At 38.0% G+C, this 19530-nt stretch overlaps 1 protein-coding gene and 2 long non-coding RNA genes across 4 annotated transcripts in view; 2 read left to right on the top strand and 1 right to left on the bottom strand.

Annotated features, from left to right (window-relative positions):
- Positions 1-361: 361 nt before the first annotated feature.
- On the top strand, positions 362-8545 carry LOC136250626 (uncharacterized). The gene is made up of 3 exons (XR_010698606.1): positions 362-760; positions 6416-6498; positions 7028-8545. It is a non-coding gene; the product is annotated as an uncharacterized lncRNA (long non-coding RNA).
- On the bottom strand, positions 7952-15513 carry LOC136250625 (uncharacterized). Of its 2 annotated transcripts, XR_010698605.1 has the most exons (4): positions 15403-15513; positions 12145-12229; positions 10194-10261; positions 7952-9746 (listed from the first exon to the last, which is right to left on the bottom strand). It is a non-coding gene; the product is annotated as an uncharacterized lncRNA (long non-coding RNA). The 2 variants fall into 2 exon arrangements; XR_010698604.1 differs by lacking the exon at positions 15403-15513 and having other exon boundaries at positions 12145-12257.
- Positions 12347-19530, top strand: part of LOC136250624 (uncharacterized) — a 22372-nt gene continuing 15188 nt past the window's right edge. Inside the window, exon 1 of the transcript XR_010698603.1 lies at positions 12347-12479. The gene's annotated coding sequence lies outside the window, so the exon portion shown is untranslated. The remainder of the gene's footprint in view (positions 12480-19530) is intronic.

Below are 19530 nucleotides of genomic sequence, written 5' to 3'. Positions count from 1 at the left end.
AAACAAGGGTTTTACTTTAGGATACATTTATATGATGATTTGACCATTTCCGTTTTCCATTTCCACTTTCCATTTCCGGTTTCCATTTCCACTGTTTCCAATTCCCCGGTTTTTAGTGTATATATATATTATAAAACTGAAATTTTTGTGAGTGTCAACTTGTTTACAACTATATACGTAGATAATAAATTATAGTATAGAGGTTGGGATTATTATCAACAAGATCAATATTGAGGTCATAATTTTATTCTGAATGAGTGTTATTGCATTGGGTATTTATGCTTGGGAATAACCCTGAGAAGCCACAACTAGGTATAAAGGCTAGTAATACCATATACACACAGTTCAGTTTTGGATTATCAGTCTTAAAGAAGAATGGCTATAGCTATCTGGGTATTTGTAGTGATGTTAACTTCACTGGCAAACTCACTAGTGATTGCTGAGCACTGTATAAGATATGGGTTTGATGTTGATCTACCTGGAGCATCCTGTGCTGAAATATACCACAAGAATCTGGCAAGTCATGGAAGGTCGGGCTATTATATCCTCAAAACTGATGATGTATTCTTTGCCTACTGTGACATGGAACTAGAATGTGATGGCACCAAAGGAGGATTGCTAACATGAATACCACAAGGGGAGACAACTGCCCAACTGAATGGTTTAGCTACCACATGGACAATCAATCTTATTGCACAGGGATCGGGAAGCTGGTTGCTACTCTACCAAGTTTTCAACAAACTCCATACATTATAGCAAGGTATGCGGGAAAGTAGTGGGATATCAAAAGGGAAGTATGGATGGTTTCTATCCATCAGAGGAGATGCATATGGGTACACACCGGTAACAGCATCTAACACATTAGATGGAGTGTATGTTGATGGAATATCTATAACCACTGGTAATCCTCGTAAGCACGTGTGGACCTATGCAGTTGGACTAAGTGATAACTTTAATCTCTTTACTGTTCACAACTGTCCTTGTGCTAGATATCCAGGACCAAATCTCCTGCTTACGTTGGCAACCATTACTATTGTGAGTCTGGTAACACTGGAATGTTTAATTCCAGTAGGCTATACAACCAAGACCCTCTGTGGGATGGTAATGGTTGCCTTTCTGGAAATAGTTGCTGCCATATGCAATAGCAGTAGCAACTGCAACTGCAAAAAGCCCACATATATTGCTTTCAGTCTGCTTTTGCATTGTAGCCAATTCAAGGTTGTGAAACTCAAACTTATTAGATAAAGAGACCTAACTTCTTCAGTAATGGACATAAACACAGAATCACAAACCTTTAAAGGCCCTTCAGAATAAAGCTTAGCAGCAGTAAACCAGTGATAATTACAATGGAATATTTGAATTCCAGTGACCATTTTATTGCCTGAACTTTTATGCTGTAACAAGGTAGAACAAAACCGTTCAGTGTGCTAAACTGGTGTTTAAGCATTATTTGGGCCAAGTTAATATGCTTGTCATTCAGTGGTGAACCAGTTGAAGTAAGAATCTTTCTATCTGAAATAAGCAATGTGATCTTACACATCTTGAGCCACGTCTCATTATCATCCATGTCAGTACTATCTTCTATAATAAGTTAGGTTCCATCAGGTACATTTGACTCTCCTGCTTCAAACAAGGTTTCAGCTTTGTGCTTGCCACAATGCAGTGGAATGCTCTTCTGGTTGTTTCTGTTGCAGTTTGCTATTGCTGATCTTTGAAGCCTGGGATGCCATGGTTTTATCGCCATTTTCTCATGTCTGAGAATGGAGATATTAAAGTTAGAATATGTAAAGATCAATCATTTGATGATGAAGGTGTTGCAGTTGAACAAATTCAACTATATGTACAATAAGTTGACTTTTGTTCAGTAAAAGGTTTACAGTTAAAGAACAGTATGACAATTAGGAAGCTATTTTAGTTTTACTGCACATTCTCATTTATATAATTTCAGTAATGACATAATCATTCTATAAATGGTCACTGCCAAAGCTACCTAATGATGAATGATGTTCCGTACATGGTAATTGAGACAGCGTATATACTATATACACTGTCTCAATGACTATGCACAGAACATCAATCATCAGTAATTGAAAGTGTTAAATGTAGGTAACAAGCATGCAGTATTTTGTTATTGAAGCACTTCTGTATAATATTACTGATGTCCATAGGACTTGATGTACCAGTATACTCTTGATATAACAATCAATATTATATTTCGTGATACTGTGCAAGTATGTAGTTACGTTGTCTGAAACTATCAACCTAAGCATTATGGCAGTTGTACATGTGGAATGAAAGGATCTTCAAAGATAGTACAGACTTGAGAATGCTAGCGATTTACTGTTTGTGAAAGTATAAAATATAAACAACATGTTACAGAGTTGGGGTAAATAGATAACAAAACTGAATGACAGTTGCACATGCCGATAACCATTTAGTGTACAACATGTGATGTTTGTTTCATGTGTCAGTAGGCATATCTACTACTATATGTACTGTAAATTAGAGCAACTATACCAGAGTGTAGTGTTGACTTATATGTAAATTCATAAATAATATTATCATTGGCCTCTAGCTACTGGTTTAGAAATTAACTCATGGTTATTGCTATAAAGTTTTAAACAATTCAAAACAATTGTATGTGTGGACATACCAGAAATCTGGCAATTTGAAAATATTTTGGCCAAATCATTTGGTAATTGATCAACAAATAGATAAACTGGCCAGATGACTGCTTTATAAAATAAAATCCTACACCTCTTGGCTGTAACAAAGGCAAGGCCAAAAATGCATAGCTAACTGGCCATGATCATTGAAACTGCAACCAAAAGTTGTGGTAGCCAAGAACAGATTAATATGACTTGCACTGCTTTTTTTTATATTTATGAAGTATAATAATATTATAATCTATTACATGTAATTTACATATAGAAGCCTACACAAATAAGAAGAAAACATTAAATATGAATCATAGCTGTCCTTGACCACTTCAGTGCAAGTCATATACATCATTTATGAACTCTTGATCTTGTCTATAACCTTTTCTCGGCTAGTTTTTAATATCACACCTTTTGAGTGCAATTAATTTTTTGATGAACAGTTACTTGTGTATTCTCCACTCGGCCTTGCCTTTTCACAGCCAAGTGCTTTTTGGGCACAAGATATCGCTTCTTTTTGTGGCATATATATAACAATGATAGTATAAAATATTCACAAAATAGCAAACCACATGTATGTTGAGTGAGCTGATATAATAACAGCAACTTGTCTGGTTGGCATCGTGTATTCCAAATAATACAACTGTATAACAATATTACATAACTATTAAGTCTGATTTGAGAAGACCTGCACATGAGTTGCATGATTTATCATACTAATTACTTGTGGATTTGGAAAGGATATATCAGAAAGCCATACATTTTTGTAGCAAGACAGCTTGTCACAGGCCAATACACTTTTAAATTCATAATTAACGTTCTACAAATAAAAGCATATGTGTATGCAGGAATTTCGAAGTGTATAGTTAGTTGACTGTTCTATTAGAATAGTTAATAGACTGCTTTATTACAGTATCTCACCCAAATTATTGACCAGAATGTTAGTATGATTATGTGAGAAACCAATGCTTCAATGAGATACATAACTAAATGTGTCCTTTTATAATGGATTCAAATTTTTGGAAACCTATAGCCTCAATTATGATGTCCAAAGGGGTGGTTTCCTGAAACCACTGGAAATACTCCAAGGCATTCCCCTGTTTCATATTGTGCTAAAAACTCAGAAACAGGTTGTGCTAAAAACTCAGAAATTCCTGAAGCCAGGCAATGTAAAACTTGATAGTGTCGATATGTGAAATGGTCTTGGAACAAGGCAACAGGGCAGCCACTTAAGATATGAGCTGTAGTGGGTCATGTACACCCACAAAGGGAGCCGGCATTTTTCATTACATTGAATATGCCAACATTGCAAGTTCACAGCAGTAGGGAGGGTATCGGAGGCAGCATGAAGGATGAATGAGAATTGGCCTGGGTGACAATCCAGCAAAAGTCATTTCCTAGACCCACAGTGAGTTTCGGAGCATGCTGATCAGTCCTTGAGCTTATCAGCACTGAACAGACAAAGTATCTAAGTGATCTTAATAGTGAGAACATTCATTAGTTGTTAAAAGTTTCTTGGATAGTACATAGAGAGGACAAGCCATAGAGAACTATGATAATTGAGAACGAGCCTTGGGCAAAATGTGATAGTCTGCAGTCTGAATCTGTAAGTATGCATCCGGGCGGATCTGGCTCCCAAATGTAGCTGTAAGCCCAACTGCTGGAGCTGGGGGTCTGCATGCAGTTGTACTGATACAAGACCAGTTGTACTGATACAAGACAAAAGACTCAGCTTTGCCTCTATGGACATCATACTGGGGCAACAAACACCAGGATAGTAAGGTACAATTGGTCAGATTTAACAGAACCATCGACACATCTCTACTGTTATCCAAGGTGAGCACATTGCCTAATATAAAAATCAAACCTGACATGTCTCCAGAAAAAAAGAATTATTCAATCACTTCTCTTAAAGGAAAAGTGGTGACTAATTCAACAAGGAACTGAGTGAAAATTTCAAAATCCTTCTTGAAAACAAGGTATATGGTCAAGTTATTGATTCAATCTTAATTTTGTCCCAGCCTCTACAAGTCGGAGAAGAAATGCACACCACCGGGCCAATAATTGACCCAGCCAAGATCCATAGAATTTTACCTTTACTTCTTTTCCATTGGATGTAGCTAATCAGCATTGCACTGTCTTATCATAATCATAGTCATAATTAATTGGTGGTGCTGCAAATTTTGTCATGGTGTGCTCACAAATTCAGTGAAACTTCGTTTCAGAACAAACAGTTCCGGTATACAGTAGCTAGAACGCCCCATGAAGAACAGAATCCCGATATGCGACAAGCATTTATAACCATAGCAACCGCATGTTTAAGCACTTCTTTAATGGATGAATTCGTTAGGTGCTCTCTAGGCATCTTCCCTGCTATTCCAGCTGGTTGTCTTACAACTATCCTATGACATAGGACATAGGCTATGCGAGCTATAATTATATATGTTGTATTGCTCTGGGCACCATTGATAATAGGGGTCCTTTATCTGTGTATGCAGTTATTAATGTCATGGCCCCACCCCAGGATCATATCATTTTGGGACAACACTGACTAGTGTCAAACTCCCCAGTACTGGGGCAAACAATGTTACTGAATCCCTTCCTCTTAAGAGGTGTTTATTTATTAAGATTTTTGTTTGTTAAATTCACTTTGAGCTGTCATTAGTTGTCCCAGGGGTGTAATCTCTCTCACCCTAGACCACAAGGGTCTGGTGACATGCAATGCAAAATCTTGGTAGTGACACATGGAATTCATTGGTTGTCAATCAGATTCTAGATAGCCTCTTGTGTCAGTTATTTTGGTATGACTAGAATTCACTTTGTTCTTTATTGTTGTCTCCTGTAGTCTTCCGACCCTTTTTTACAGTGTACTGGTCACAGTCTTAAGCTTCCAACACTTTTTATCATATCCTATGCAAAGCTCCATCATCAATGCACGCCACACAATTTGTAATGTATAACTGATGTCGTATACTGTAAGTATAGCCAAGTATTTCTATTGCATGTCACCAGACCCTTATTGTCAGGAGGTGACACTAACCATGGTCATTATGTAGATCACTAGCTGTGGTCATTATGTAGATGCCAAACCCTTTTGTGTGTGTGTGTGTGTGTGTGCTCAAGTGTTGATGTAGCTCTACCATACAACAGGAAATTTGAAAAGTTGATGAATCCACACTTCATCAGCTTTAATGAAATGTCACTTTTAAAGGTACTTATTTAATTCATACTGATACATGCATGTCACATTTGTAAGGTTTTCTTCTGTGCAAAATTTCTGTCGTATGGTACCTGTCTGGTAATGCTACAAATATTTACCCATGTTTTATTGAGTGTGATTGCTCGTCCACGCAGCTACTGTATTTTATTCAAGCAATGCATCTGCATAATCTAATGGATACAAGACAGAACCCTTAATGTAATGTCTACCAATTGTGCATGTATGGTAAATTTTCCTACGTGTGTGCGGCACAATTGTTATAACTGTACATGCACTTTTGCACACACAGAGGAGTACATACTGTATGTAAATTATTACCATGTGGGAATTATAATTCTTTCACTGTTGGACCTTTACTTTTATATGTATGTGTGTAATTCACAATGAATAGCCATGGAAATGTGTAGTCAGCATAATAGTGGAGCCATGTACTTATATATTTCCTAAAGAGCCTTGTAGTATATAGTTTTAAAAAAAAGTTACATTTCATCATTACAAAATCTGTGTGTAGTGTCCTCCTTGTTCCTCCTCCTAATAGTAACCTGATTGGAAGCTACAGGACTAGTAATGGATGTGGTGCCAGCATCAGCAACAGCATCAGCAACAGCATCACAGTCCCAAGTAAGATATGTATATATGTACACACTCATGTATAAGTTTGTGTACACATGTGGATATTTGTTTGGGTATGAAAGTACAGTATGTGCGTATGCTTGTAATGTGCATGTGTGTGCGAGTGAAGCAGCATAGTAGAGTGGTTAAGTGAGCACAGGGATGGTAATTTAAGATCTATTTCAGTTACTTTTGTTGTTTCCTTGAGCAAGAAACTTTCTCACATTGTTCCAGCTGTTTAAATGGGAACCTGGTATTAACTATGGAAGTAAATGACAACTTTCCATGTTTTATGTAGCAGGTGAGGTTCGGGTGGTACTTTGGGTATCAGTGCCCACACCGTCACATGTGAGACATGGTACAGCTTCCTGATCTTGTTTTTCTACCACCGACCCTTAATCACCTCAATTGCCCAGTCAACTGGGTAGGTGTGACCATCTATAGGCTAGGGCAGTCAAAGGCTTTGCTTTTGCTGTGTGTATAGTGTATAGCATGTATGTGTATGCATGCCATTACATCAGAATGTTTGTATCTTCAGCTTAAATAGGTAATAATCCAAGGACCTAAAGAGGTGATGTCTGAACTGAATGCTATAAGTATATACTGTGTGAGTGAGTATATACTGTGTGAGTGTATGTGTGTGTGCATAGATGATTTTAGTAAAATAGGGATTTGCAATGGTGACGTCACTATGGATAATCCTTGTTACGGGTTTGACTTGTTTGGTTACAAGTTCAGTAGTCGACAGAATCAGCCTCGTTTTACAACCTTCATATAAATCTTCAATCATTGTGGATTCTGAAAAATTCTTGTACCTTGTCATGGTCTTTAGCAATAGTACCACAAAATTATTGGTGCCACCACAGCAATGAGGTCTGAGATAAACTGACTACATGCTGCTGTGATTTGACAGTGAAAAGGTAATTACTGTCAATATAAATTCATGAAGAAAAAAAACAGTAGAGAGATATGGTCACTTAAAGTCTGGCACATAACAAGGATTGCCCATACATAACTGTTAGTCCTTAATTTATGGGAATGATGTAACTGTTGCAAATCCCTATTTTAGTACATTATCTACTGTATATCCAGTTTTTTTATGTGGGAGTTGTGGATTTTGCGACGTACATATAACTCATGAAAATTTATTCTACTGAAAATTATTTCAGTACACATGTGCTGTAGCAATAATAGTACATACTGGGCAGTGCTGGAAATTGTTGTGTTTCTAAGCCAGTCAAAAAGTTTGCCCAGCAATAGAGAACTTTCAGCCACTGTTGCTGTTTCACCTGAAGCATTACTAAGCAATTCGAGAGGCCACGATCAAGGAAGTCTCCCCAAAAAAACCAACTTCTCTTCTTTGCGGTAGATCCTGTGAATAGCATCTACTACCAGTTACAAGACAACCGATTGCAAAATATTACAAACAACTGTTGAAATTTTATATGGCCTGCAACAGCAAATGGTTCAGCATAATTCCAACCCTTTGACAAAACAGCTCTTCTCAGATTAGGGTGTGCCATACGTGATAATTATCCTCGCATAGAGTCACTAATCAACCATGCGTACAATGCAATGAAAATAACAAAAAAATGCACTCCGTAAATATATCCAGCTCATGGCACTTAAGGATTTTGCAAAAATAACATCCCGCATAAATATCTGGTTATACAATTTGATGTGTGTTGTCAGTGATTCCATTTTATAGGGTCAATCATGAGACTGCAGCATGTACAGTTGTGATCTTATCATAGGGCTAGTGAGATGATACTGTTCATTGTACTGTATACAGTGAAACCACTATAATCTGACCTTGTTTTAAGTACCAAAATACTTTTCAATATAATACCCTGACATCCACACTACAGTAATTCAACACAATTTTCTTGTCCCAAGGACTATATCAGGTTTCAAAGAATCAAGGTTTTTTATATGAGTTATGTATGCATATATGTGCAGCTGACAACATTTACAGGCAATTTTACTGTACTTGTGTTGTAATACTTGTATTTGATTGAATATTTACATTATGAAAAATGTGTTGCCATGGGTATCTGCAAGGAATTGCAAAAATGGTCAGCCAAAGTTATGTTTTAGTAAATTAATTGTTTATTTATTACAAGTTGATGATAATTCTATACATTATATACATAAGCACAGAACAGTAGTAATATGTATGTGCATATACTACTGCTTAATTTTGCATTAGATGAGGACTTTGCATGTACGTAGAATTATATAATTTAGTTTGCTTGGTAGCAGGTATTTGCACCCAATACAAGCCTGCATGTGCAGAACTAAGAAGGTGTATTGATAACACCAAGACACCAAGGTTATCACTAAAGAATTTCTTAAAGGTATCATATAGTTCTGAAAAATTTACTGAAATGTTTTTTGGAAAGTTAGGTAAAGCCTCAAAGCTATTGCTATATCTTTTCTAAAAAATTTCAGTATGAATAAACCACTTTGTTCACAATCTCAAGCGTCAAAGTAAGCTTCATCCACTTGATCACAGCTTACTAAGTGTTAATGAATATTTGAATAGTGTATCAATGGATCAAATTATGTCACGATAACTGAATAGTCGAATAATCACTTCAGCACTACTATACGTGTGTGTGTGTGCGTGTAGTGTAGTGTAATGTAGTGCATGTAGTGTAGTGCGTGTGGTGTAGTGTAGTACGTGTAGTGCGTGTGGTGTAGTGTAGTATGTGTAGTGTGTGTGTGTGTAGTGTGTGTAGTGTGTGTGTGTGTGTAGTGTGTGTATGTGTAGTGTAGTGCAGTGTGTGTAGCGTAGTGCAGGTGTGTAGTGCAGTGTGTGTAGTGCATGTATGTAGTGCAGTGTGTGTAGTGAGTGTGTGTAGTGCAGTGTGTAGTGCAGTGTGTGTATGTAGTGCATGTGTGTGTGTGTAGTGTGTGTGTGTAGTGTAGTGTGTGTGTAGTGTAGTGTAGTGTGTGTAGTGTAGTACGTGTGTGTGTGTCCGTGTACAGTGTGTCAATCAGTACATGATTGCACAGTGCACGCATACTTCATATACACATACTGAGTATATGTTTCCTACTGAACAAACTACAGTTACAGTTGTTGACTTGTTGTACATACATGTACTGTCCCATCAGTTTTACTGGTATCTCACTATGTGACAACCATGTTTCTTTGGCCCACTATTAACTAGGTTAAGTACTCTTTAAAGTCTCCAATACTATTTATTAGGCTGATAACTCAAGGCTGCAGCACAAGTTGCTGTCACTGGTCACTGTAAAGCAGTAATAATAACAGTAGTGTACAATCATAAGCACATTAGTGTTGCACCAATATGACATTTGCCGATATTCTGATAACCGATATTGCAGCATATTTCAAGCTGATAAACGTAGCCAATTCGATATAGTATTGAATGCCCTTCTTTCAGCAAATTTTACTAGTAGTGGATCAATTTACGTAGCTTGTTTGTAATGCCAGTAGTGCTACAATAATAGGTAACAGTACATTTAAGCAGTAATAGCAACATTATAATGTAGGAGAATGTAACACTATACATTTGTAAACACCATTTGGTGCACATGAGCATGTATTTCTAAATTAATACATTTACTGCCAATCCAATACTGATATACAAAGATGTAGCCAATGTATGGTTTTTCCTATACCGATGTGATTATTGGTGCAACACTAAATTAAAGCACATACTGTATGTACATACCTTACTTGGACTGCTGATGCTGTTTCATGTTACTGCTACCATTGCCCTTATTGGTCATACAGCTTCCACTGTCAGTAAAAAGAGGGATTACATATATAATACACAGTATACTGAACATACAGATTAAATGCCTTAATTTGTAACTGAGGTAAAAAACTATAGTACTATGTGAGCCCAATGGCACTCCATTATTAATATCAAGAACACTCCTCGCAAATTTTTGAATATGCATAAGGTATGCATTATGCGCTACAGCCTGTAGGGTGTTTATAAAACAATTGGACCATTGTATGTACAATTGATGCACCATCTAATAGTATCCCCTGACAATTCCATAGCAACCACTGCCTAGAAACCAGCTATAAGTAGTACCACAGAGGCTCACATACGTCAGACAGATAACCTGTATAATTATCACTATGCAATGGGCATACACAAAGGAATCTCAGGAAGTAATCAACTGAAATTGAACATGCTAACACCTAGTTGCTACACTGTATCTGCCACATTATGTGGATAATTGGGCAAATACAGTACAAGAATGCTACAAAAACAAGGACAGTATCATTGATCACATGTGTACATTATAAATCACTGATATAATCCTACCAATTTGTTCTATGACTAGAAATAGATTACAAGAACAATGTACACTTAGCTATAGTCTGATCACTGAAAATTGAAGCAGCTTAGGTACTCAAGATAAAAAGTTATGAGCAAGATGATGACGAGAAAGTACTTAATACTTAAAGCACTGCCTATGCTTGTGTGTACAAAAATACAGCACTGGGGAGTGTCTCAAGATTAATATAGAAGTTGGCTTTGCCCCATGCTGTATTAGTCTCTCAACACACCATACATGTCCACACCTCCTAATGCTGTGTTTTCCATATGCACATCCAACAGTACTTTGACTACAATGCAATCAACATTTGCTTTTATATAGTAATGACTCTAGCTTCATGAATTCAAATTAAAGATACTACTGAGTCCACATACAGTAGGACATGCCTATAATGGCCACCTTCAGGTACTAGACAGGTATTATACGGCAGAAAATTTGACAAGAAAAACCTGATGAGCACAAATATTTTGTCAAAGCCGATGATTTATGGATAAGTCAGCTTTTCTTTCCGGCAAATTTTCTGCTGTATGGTAGCTGCATCAAATTGTGGTTTACTAAGGTCATCAGTATACAGGTGGACACCAAGGCAGGTTCCATTGCACTGCCATGACTAATGGTCACCTGTTCAAGCACTTCAGTATATCACGCCCCATGTATTAAATGATCTTCCCAATAGGCCATCCCCCCCACACACACAGAGGGCTTTGACAGCTACATACTGACCATGGCTAGTGTCGCCTCCTGACAATAAGGGTCTGGTGACATGCTATAGAAATGCTTGGCGGTAATTACAATATATTACATTAACTGCACATTACAAATTTGTGTGACGTACATTGATGATGGAGCTCTGCATAGGATATGATAAAAAGTGCACGTGTTGGAAGACTGTGACCAGTACAGGAGACTACAATAAAGAACAAAGTGAATTCTAGTCATACCAAAATAACTGACACAAGAGGCTATCTAGAATCTGATTGACAACCAATGAATTCCATGTGTCACTACCAAGATTTTGCATTGCATGTCACCAGACCCTTGTGGTCTAGGGTGAGAGAGATTACACCCCTGGGACAACTAATGACAGCTCAAAGTGAATTTTATAAGGTCATCAAATAAAAATCTTAATAAATAAACACCTCTTAAGAGGAAGGGATTCAGTAACATTGTTTGCCCCAGTACTGGGGAGTTTGACACTAGCCAGTGTTGTCCCAAAATGATATGATCCTGGGGTGGGGCCATGACATTAATAACTGCATACACAGATAAAGGACCCCTATTATCAATGGTGCCCAGAGCAATACAACATATATAATTATAACTCACATAGCCTATGTCCTATGTCATAGGATAGTTGTAAGACAACCAGCTGGAGTAGCAAGGAAGACGCCTAGAGAGCACCATAGAGCACCTAACGAATTAGAAGCGCTTAAACACACGGTTGCTATGATTACAAGCGCCTGCTTCCCGTCGCATATCGGATTATGAAGGAAAGGTGGGCGCCGCCAACTTAATATTTTTGTGGTCATGTGCATGTACTGACAGACCCACGCAGCCACTCAGTGTCAAGGTTAAACCACAAAAAGAAAAGAACACTGAATTGAAGCATTTTGGAGCTGGCGTTCAAGACATTATCCAGGAGCTACGTTTGGGTATTATAGGTAAGTTATATAGTGTAAGTATATATGTTAGCTTACGAGGGGTCCGCCACGCTTTAAATCTAACTTATCCGAGATTCAAATCTCTTGGAATCCCCATGCAATCTACAAGAATCTTCTCAAATCTCTGAATCTCTGTGAAATCTGCAAAATCCATGGAATCTTTAAAATCTTCCTAATCTTCGTGACAATCTTTTACAATCTTTAAAATCTCGCTGAAATCTTTGAATCTGAGACTACCACAATCAAATCTTAATCTTCTTGTTAGTAAATTTCAGTAAGCGTTTGGATATTTTACTCAAGCTCTTGCTTGTTAACACGTATTCTTGCGGCTGTCTTGCACCTAGGCCTGTTCGTCCACGTATACTGTGCGATTATTGGGTTCTTGCAGTCTACGTATATTGCCAGAGATATAGCCAGTTGTTCCCGAGGTTGTATCTTCTTCGCAACGCCTTTAGCTACTTGACGAACTCGTTGGGACAAGCTAGTTAGTGATCCAGACTCGGATCTTTGTTAGGTGAGTCTACATACTGAATTCACACCTGTGAAAAGAGTGAGCATGGTGCATTACGGATTCATATTGCTCCTGACATAATAGCCAAGATAAAACTCCAATAGCTAACAGCTACATCTCTTTAGTGAGCTCTTTAGCTAAATCTATAGCACGTCTCGTCAATATTCACATTCTTGAAAATCATCATGCAGTAATTATAATCAACACATCTCAATCTCTATATTCTAGATCAGCGGCGGAGGAAGTAGTTGATATGAGGGGGGCTGGGCTGACCCAGACTTATTTCTATAGTTTGGTAAGGTGAGACCAAAAAAAAAAAAAAAAGGTCGCAACCAACTGACAAGAGCATTTCACCTCACCAGCTACCATTTCTAGCTGATAAACTACATAAAAATCCTTTCATAGCTCGCTACACACTGACTACTTTATTAGAGTGACTGCTCTATTAGAGTATCTCGATCTTTATCACGGTGTTCAGCCCCACTCCAAGAAAGATAATTTTGGTGTGATATCATTCTGAGGGGGGGCTAAGCCCCCCCCCCCCCCCCCCCTTTCCGCCGCCTATGTTCTAGATATAGTATAGACCTCGATATAGACTAGCCAACATTCATGCAGCAAATGAAAAGTTTAGCTACACATGTGGGACCCCTGCTTTTAGTGATACGAGTAGTGATATTTGCTATGTAGTTTAATTTGTTATCCCACTCATATGGGACCTCAGCTGTGAAGGCTACTGAAAGCCTTTGTCAGTATAGGGAGTCAGAGACATGCTGGCAAGAAGAATACAGAGAAGACTAATAATCCCTGCTATGGTTCCATAACCATAGGCACATGTCTTGATTGTATGCTGGCTGTGAATCAAGTCACAACACGGCTGGCTGGAGTCTCTGAAATCTTAAGGTTTTGGTTACAAAGAATTTGCATGCTTTTGAATATTCCTGCACTGGTATCTTGTACCAGCATCCCACAACATTAAGCTCAGGTATGAAAGCTTAGTCCAATTATAATTAGCTATGTAGCAACATGCACTATGTAATGTGTAAGCTTAACTCTACCATGCCAGCAAGTAATATAATGTGTCCAAATGATATCACACTCTTAGCTGAACAGATTCGAGCAGATTAAATTACTATCTCATCTATTATTGTTTAGTGAAAGATAACAGGAGATGGAGCAGCAACCTCAGGAACTATCCACTACCAGTTTGGAAGTTGATATACTTGCACTGAACGCATCTGATACCATGATACCTTGAAATGCATGAACGTATCTGATACCTTCGCTTAGCTGAGTTTATGCACGTATGTATATACATACAATTTACAATACACGCACAAACTTTAACAAGCATGCTAGCTAATAATTTATATCTCAATGGGTCAATGTCCATATCACTTTGCTAACTCAGGTAGACAGTTGCACTATAAGTTATATTATATATAAGTGTGGAATCTATGTGTAAAATCTAATTGTGTGGTATCTTTGATATCATATTATTCCACATTTGCTGAAGTCAACTACACCATTGATATGCTGAAGTTCCTGCATGTACACAATTATCGAGACGATTATGCAGTCAAACTGTCAGCAGTTGCAAGAGATGTCTAAATAATGATTTAGCTAAAATGTACACAACTTGCATGGACATGGCAAAACATGATGATTTTAGACATATTATTTGATGCATACAGTATTATAATACAGCTATACATGTGCGGCATGAAAAGCTAGGGCAAAGTAGTAGTTAATAATAGTATAATTATTAATTAAGCTTTGCCAACTCTAGTGTGAGATTTACTGAGCTTATGTGTGCATGCAGGGCTATTTGATTTGATTGAATGCTTTAGCTACGGTGACCAGCACTGAAGTAGTTTGCTATGTCACTATCTTGGTTGCTCAGTACAAATGAAGTATGTACAACTCAAGATCTAGGCATTTTCTCATCACTACTGAGATCACTACAAGGAGAACTAGCTCTTAGTCATGATTACTTACTATGTGAGGTAACTGTATAGACACAGTTCCATTAGCTATAGGCTAACTTGCTACATGTCAACGGGCAAAGCCGCCAATTTACCTAGGCAAATTAGCCATATATACTAAGCTCTATTGCAGGTAGTATGCAGTATTGCAATAGCTAAACAGTAGCCTCTTCAGTAGACTCGTACCTTGACTCATACCAGGCACAGAACACGGCTCCACAGCACTACAACATAGTATTTAAAAGTATTTCAAATCTTAACTGAAATCTTAAAATCTTGTAAAATCTTTTCAAATCTTAGTCAAAATCTTGAATCTTTCTTAAGATTTCTCAAATCTCAAATCTAAGTACTGCGTTACGGACCCCTCGTTAGCTTAGTCTTGAAGAACTTGAAGAAAATGCCGCCTATTTAATCAGTATCTCACGCTTACGTAGATGGCAGCTGTCATTACTTCCTGTATCCGGCAGCGATTCGGAGATGGTTTCAATTATAACACCGCATAAAGTGCTGCTTACAGATCACGAGCAAAACTAGAACGGCCCGGCGTCGAAAAATGGGTGCGGGCCCCCACTCATGAGTGATCAAGCGAAAAACACTGAAAACAAAAACATGTCGGTATGGCCAATTCTTAATGAATAACAGGGCCGAAGCCCAGAGATTTGGAGTGGTCAGGCCATCCATGGACTGCAATGGAGGTTATAGTCATGCACACTACTTGTTATTGATCTGATGTGATATTTAAATCCTAGCTGCCCAGCCCCTTATGTGCTAACAGGAGTTCATAAGCCCGTAGGGCGAGGAGTATACAACGACCAAATAGCGAAATCTAAATTAACGTAGGCAATCCACTGTCATAGCAACCCTGTATATAATAATAGTAACTATCTATTTATTCGATATACCGTATATGGGTATATATGTTTTTTCTTTGCTCGAGAATGGCAGATAAAGAGCCCTGTACGTCTTCTCAGGTGAAACGGCCCTCCTCTCAGATAGATACTCCTAAGATACCAAGGGTTACGTGAAATACAGTTGATTTTATTTATAGTAGAGCTCGTTGCCATGCCACTACTCCTACGTTAATTTAGATTATGCATTTTGTACTATCGGTATGGTCATTGTATACTCCTCGCCCTACGGGCTTATGAACTCCTGGTGCTAAGCTAGGGTCCCTAATGAAACAAGTTGATGTTGTGCTACTTCTAAAAACCAGGCGCCATGCAGCTAGCTAACTCATCTGGAATAACTATAGACAGTATATACTACTATGAATTAACCAACTATGTATTACAACTTTACAATAGGGTAGTTTGGGTTGTGCAATAATATAATTAGCTATTTCTCGTATTTCGTAATTCATGAAATATTCGTAATTCGTTCAATTACGTTGCTATGCACTGCTAAGGAAGCGTTTGTTAAATAAACCACTTTTACCAACATATTACGCACAAAACTATCTTTTAAACTGTTTTATAGTGTGACTAACGTGTTTTTCCCCACAAATTCTTTCGACAAAGCCTCAAAGCTGCTCTTCATTTTCATTCGCGTAAGTAAGGGATACGCCCCCTTTCAACTCGAAGCGATAGGCTATTCCTGGCAGTGTACGAGGCCTGCACCGTTATTTTTCAGTTGCTAAATGCCTGAAAACCTCAAGGGGAAGGTAGTCTGAGGAAAGTCACCACACCCGTATTTCAGTCCGCCGAAAAGAAACCACCTCAGAGCAAAGTTCACCTGTGCAGAAGTTTAATACAGACTTCATTTCACTTTTACTTCTTACACAAAAGCTGCTTTTACCGTTATTAAACGATTTTGCTCACGTGGGTGCGTACGGACAAACATAGGTAGATAGGTAGATAGGTAGATAGGTACACACACACACACACTTTTACGAAAACAATTTCAGTAAACCAGGCGCACGCCCACAGCCGGCCTTCGGCCAGCTGTGGGCGTGCGCCTGGTTTAAAAAATCGACTTTCACCAAACAATTTCTTTACTACTGCAGGATACTTAGCTTGTTGTGTTGATATTTGAACCATTACAAATCAGAAGCCGCGAGTCTTTTAGATTGAGAAATTGGCACATTGTATTTTCGCATATTGCATGATTTGCAGTAAAATCATGGAATTGTAAGTACAGCTTCTTGCAAAGGACTGAGTCGAACTTTCTTATTAGCTGTGTGTTATCTTAAGTTGTTGTGCTGTACAAACATGCATAGTAATGGGTAAACGTCTAGCTGAGTGGCTTACAATGGCTCGTTTTTGTGTCTGCAAATCATGAAAAATGTGTTTGAGTTGCTCTGGCTCCTACCACGAGAGAAGCCAGATCTTCCTCACAGCATGATCATGCAACTAGATGTTCCTCAGTCTATAATGCAAGTTTGAAAAGAATCCTATACTGTATGCTATCTGGCTGGTGACAACGACATGTTACAGTGATTTTACGAAAAATAATGCAGCCCACTGCTTGTGCAATTGAAACTACTTTACTAATTATGGGTTAATTGCAACACTAACCACTTATACACTTTAAATATATCAAACCGGATGGCACAAAGCTGCAGCTTTTTTGGTGGCAGAGATCGCCGACGTCCTAAATTGATGATAAAAATATTTCAACATCACCAGCCAGATAGCATACATCCTTGGATTCCTTCCATAGACTAAGTAAGCATCCAACCATGTCACCATGTGGTAAGGAAGATCTGGCTTCTCTCAGCTCGTCGTAGATGGTAGTGCGTTGAAAACATTTTTTTATGGTGCTGTTTTGAAGAAAGCAACCTTGTGCAAGCAATACAGCCAGACATTTGTCAATAACTATGCAGGTTTGCAGAGCATAGCAAGCCTAGATAACACCTAGCAAATAAAAAAGCTCAAAACATTTCTTTGACAGTAACTGACCAAGCTAGGCCTAGGTCAGTTTCTAGATACTGTCAAAGATATGGTTTGAGCTTTTTTCATTTGCTAGGTGTTATCTAGGCTTGCTATGCTCTGCAAACGTGCATAGTTATTGACAAATGTCTGGCTGCATTGCTTGCAGAAGGTTGCTTTCTTCAAAACAGCACCATAAAAAAATTGTTTTCAACGCACTACCATCTACGACCAGAGAAGCCATATCTTCCTCACCACATGGTGACATGGTTGGATGCTTACTTAGTCTATACTGCAAAGATGGAAGGAATCCAAGGATGTATGCTGTCTGGCTGGTGATGTTGAAATATTTTATCGCCAATTTGGGACATTGACGATCTCTGCCACCAAAAAAGCTGCAGCTTCGTGTCATCCGGTTTGATATATTTAAAGTATATAAGTGGTTAGTGTTGCAATTAACCCATAATTAGTAAAGTAGTTTCAATTGCATAAGCATTGGGCTGCATTATTTTTCGTAAAATCACTGTAATATGTCGTCGTCACCAGCCAGATAGCATACAGTTAAGGATTCTTTTCAAACTTGCATTATAGACTGAGGGAACATCCAGTTGCATGACCATGCTGTGAGGAAGATCTGGCTTCTCTCGTGGTAGGAGCCAGAGCAACTCAAACACATTTTTCATGATTTTGCAGACACAAAAACAAGCCATTGTAAGTCACCCAGCTAGACGTTGACCCATTACTATGCATGTTTTGCACAGCACAACAACTTAAGATAACATACAGCTAATAAGAAAGTTCGACTCAGTCCTTTGCAAGAAGCTACACTTACAATTCCATGTTTTTACTGCAAATCATGCAATACGTGAAAATACAATGTGCCGATTTCTCAATCTAAAAGACTTGCGGCTTCTGATTTGTAGTGGTTCAAATATCAGTACAACAAGCTAAGTATCCCGTAGTAGTAAGAAATTATTGGTGAAAGTCGATTTTTTCATTGGGGACCCTAGCTAAGCACATACAGTGAGTATGCATTATAATGGACAATATCTGCAATGACGAAATTTGATGTCATATTGACAAAATGGCCATGTTAGTGTGGGGGTTTCAGAGACTTTAACATGCAGTATTCGAAATGAATATTGTCTGTAGTTTTCTACACTTGGGACCACAAGATAATAAAGGTAAGAAGTAGTACACGTACCGTGACGATGCAAACCACGTTCCAACAAGGAAAGCAGACCGAAAATTTTTAATTCAGACACAACTAGGCTTATTTGTATTGCATTGTATATTATATGCCTCACCTTCATCGTTTTTCGAATCTATAAATGCTATCATAGGGAAACACTATCTTGCCCAATACCTCCCTGTACAAAGTCCCCACACTAGCACGGCCATTTTATTTTGTGTAGTCAGAAAACGTCATTGCGGATATTATCCATTAGTATGCAGTGTTGGGAGTAACGCGTTACGTACTGTTATTACTTTTGTGGTAACTAAGTAATATAACGAAATACGCTATAAAAACAGGTAATATAATTTACTTACAAATGTAACGCGTTACCTAAGTAATATATAGTTACTGTAATGAATCTAATATTATGTAATATTACAACTAACAAAGTTACTAATCTCGTTAGTAATCCACGGAGTAACGGTGGATTACTAAATGAAGCTTATTCACCAGC

The sequence above is a fragment of the Dysidea avara genome, chromosome 3 (assembly GCF_963678975.1).
Source record: "Dysidea avara chromosome 3, odDysAvar1.4, whole genome shotgun sequence".
In the NCBI taxonomy this organism is placed as follows: Eukaryota; Metazoa; Porifera; class Demospongiae; order Dictyoceratida; family Dysideidae; genus Dysidea; species Dysidea avara.
This window is presented reverse-complemented; position numbering and strand designations above follow the sequence as displayed.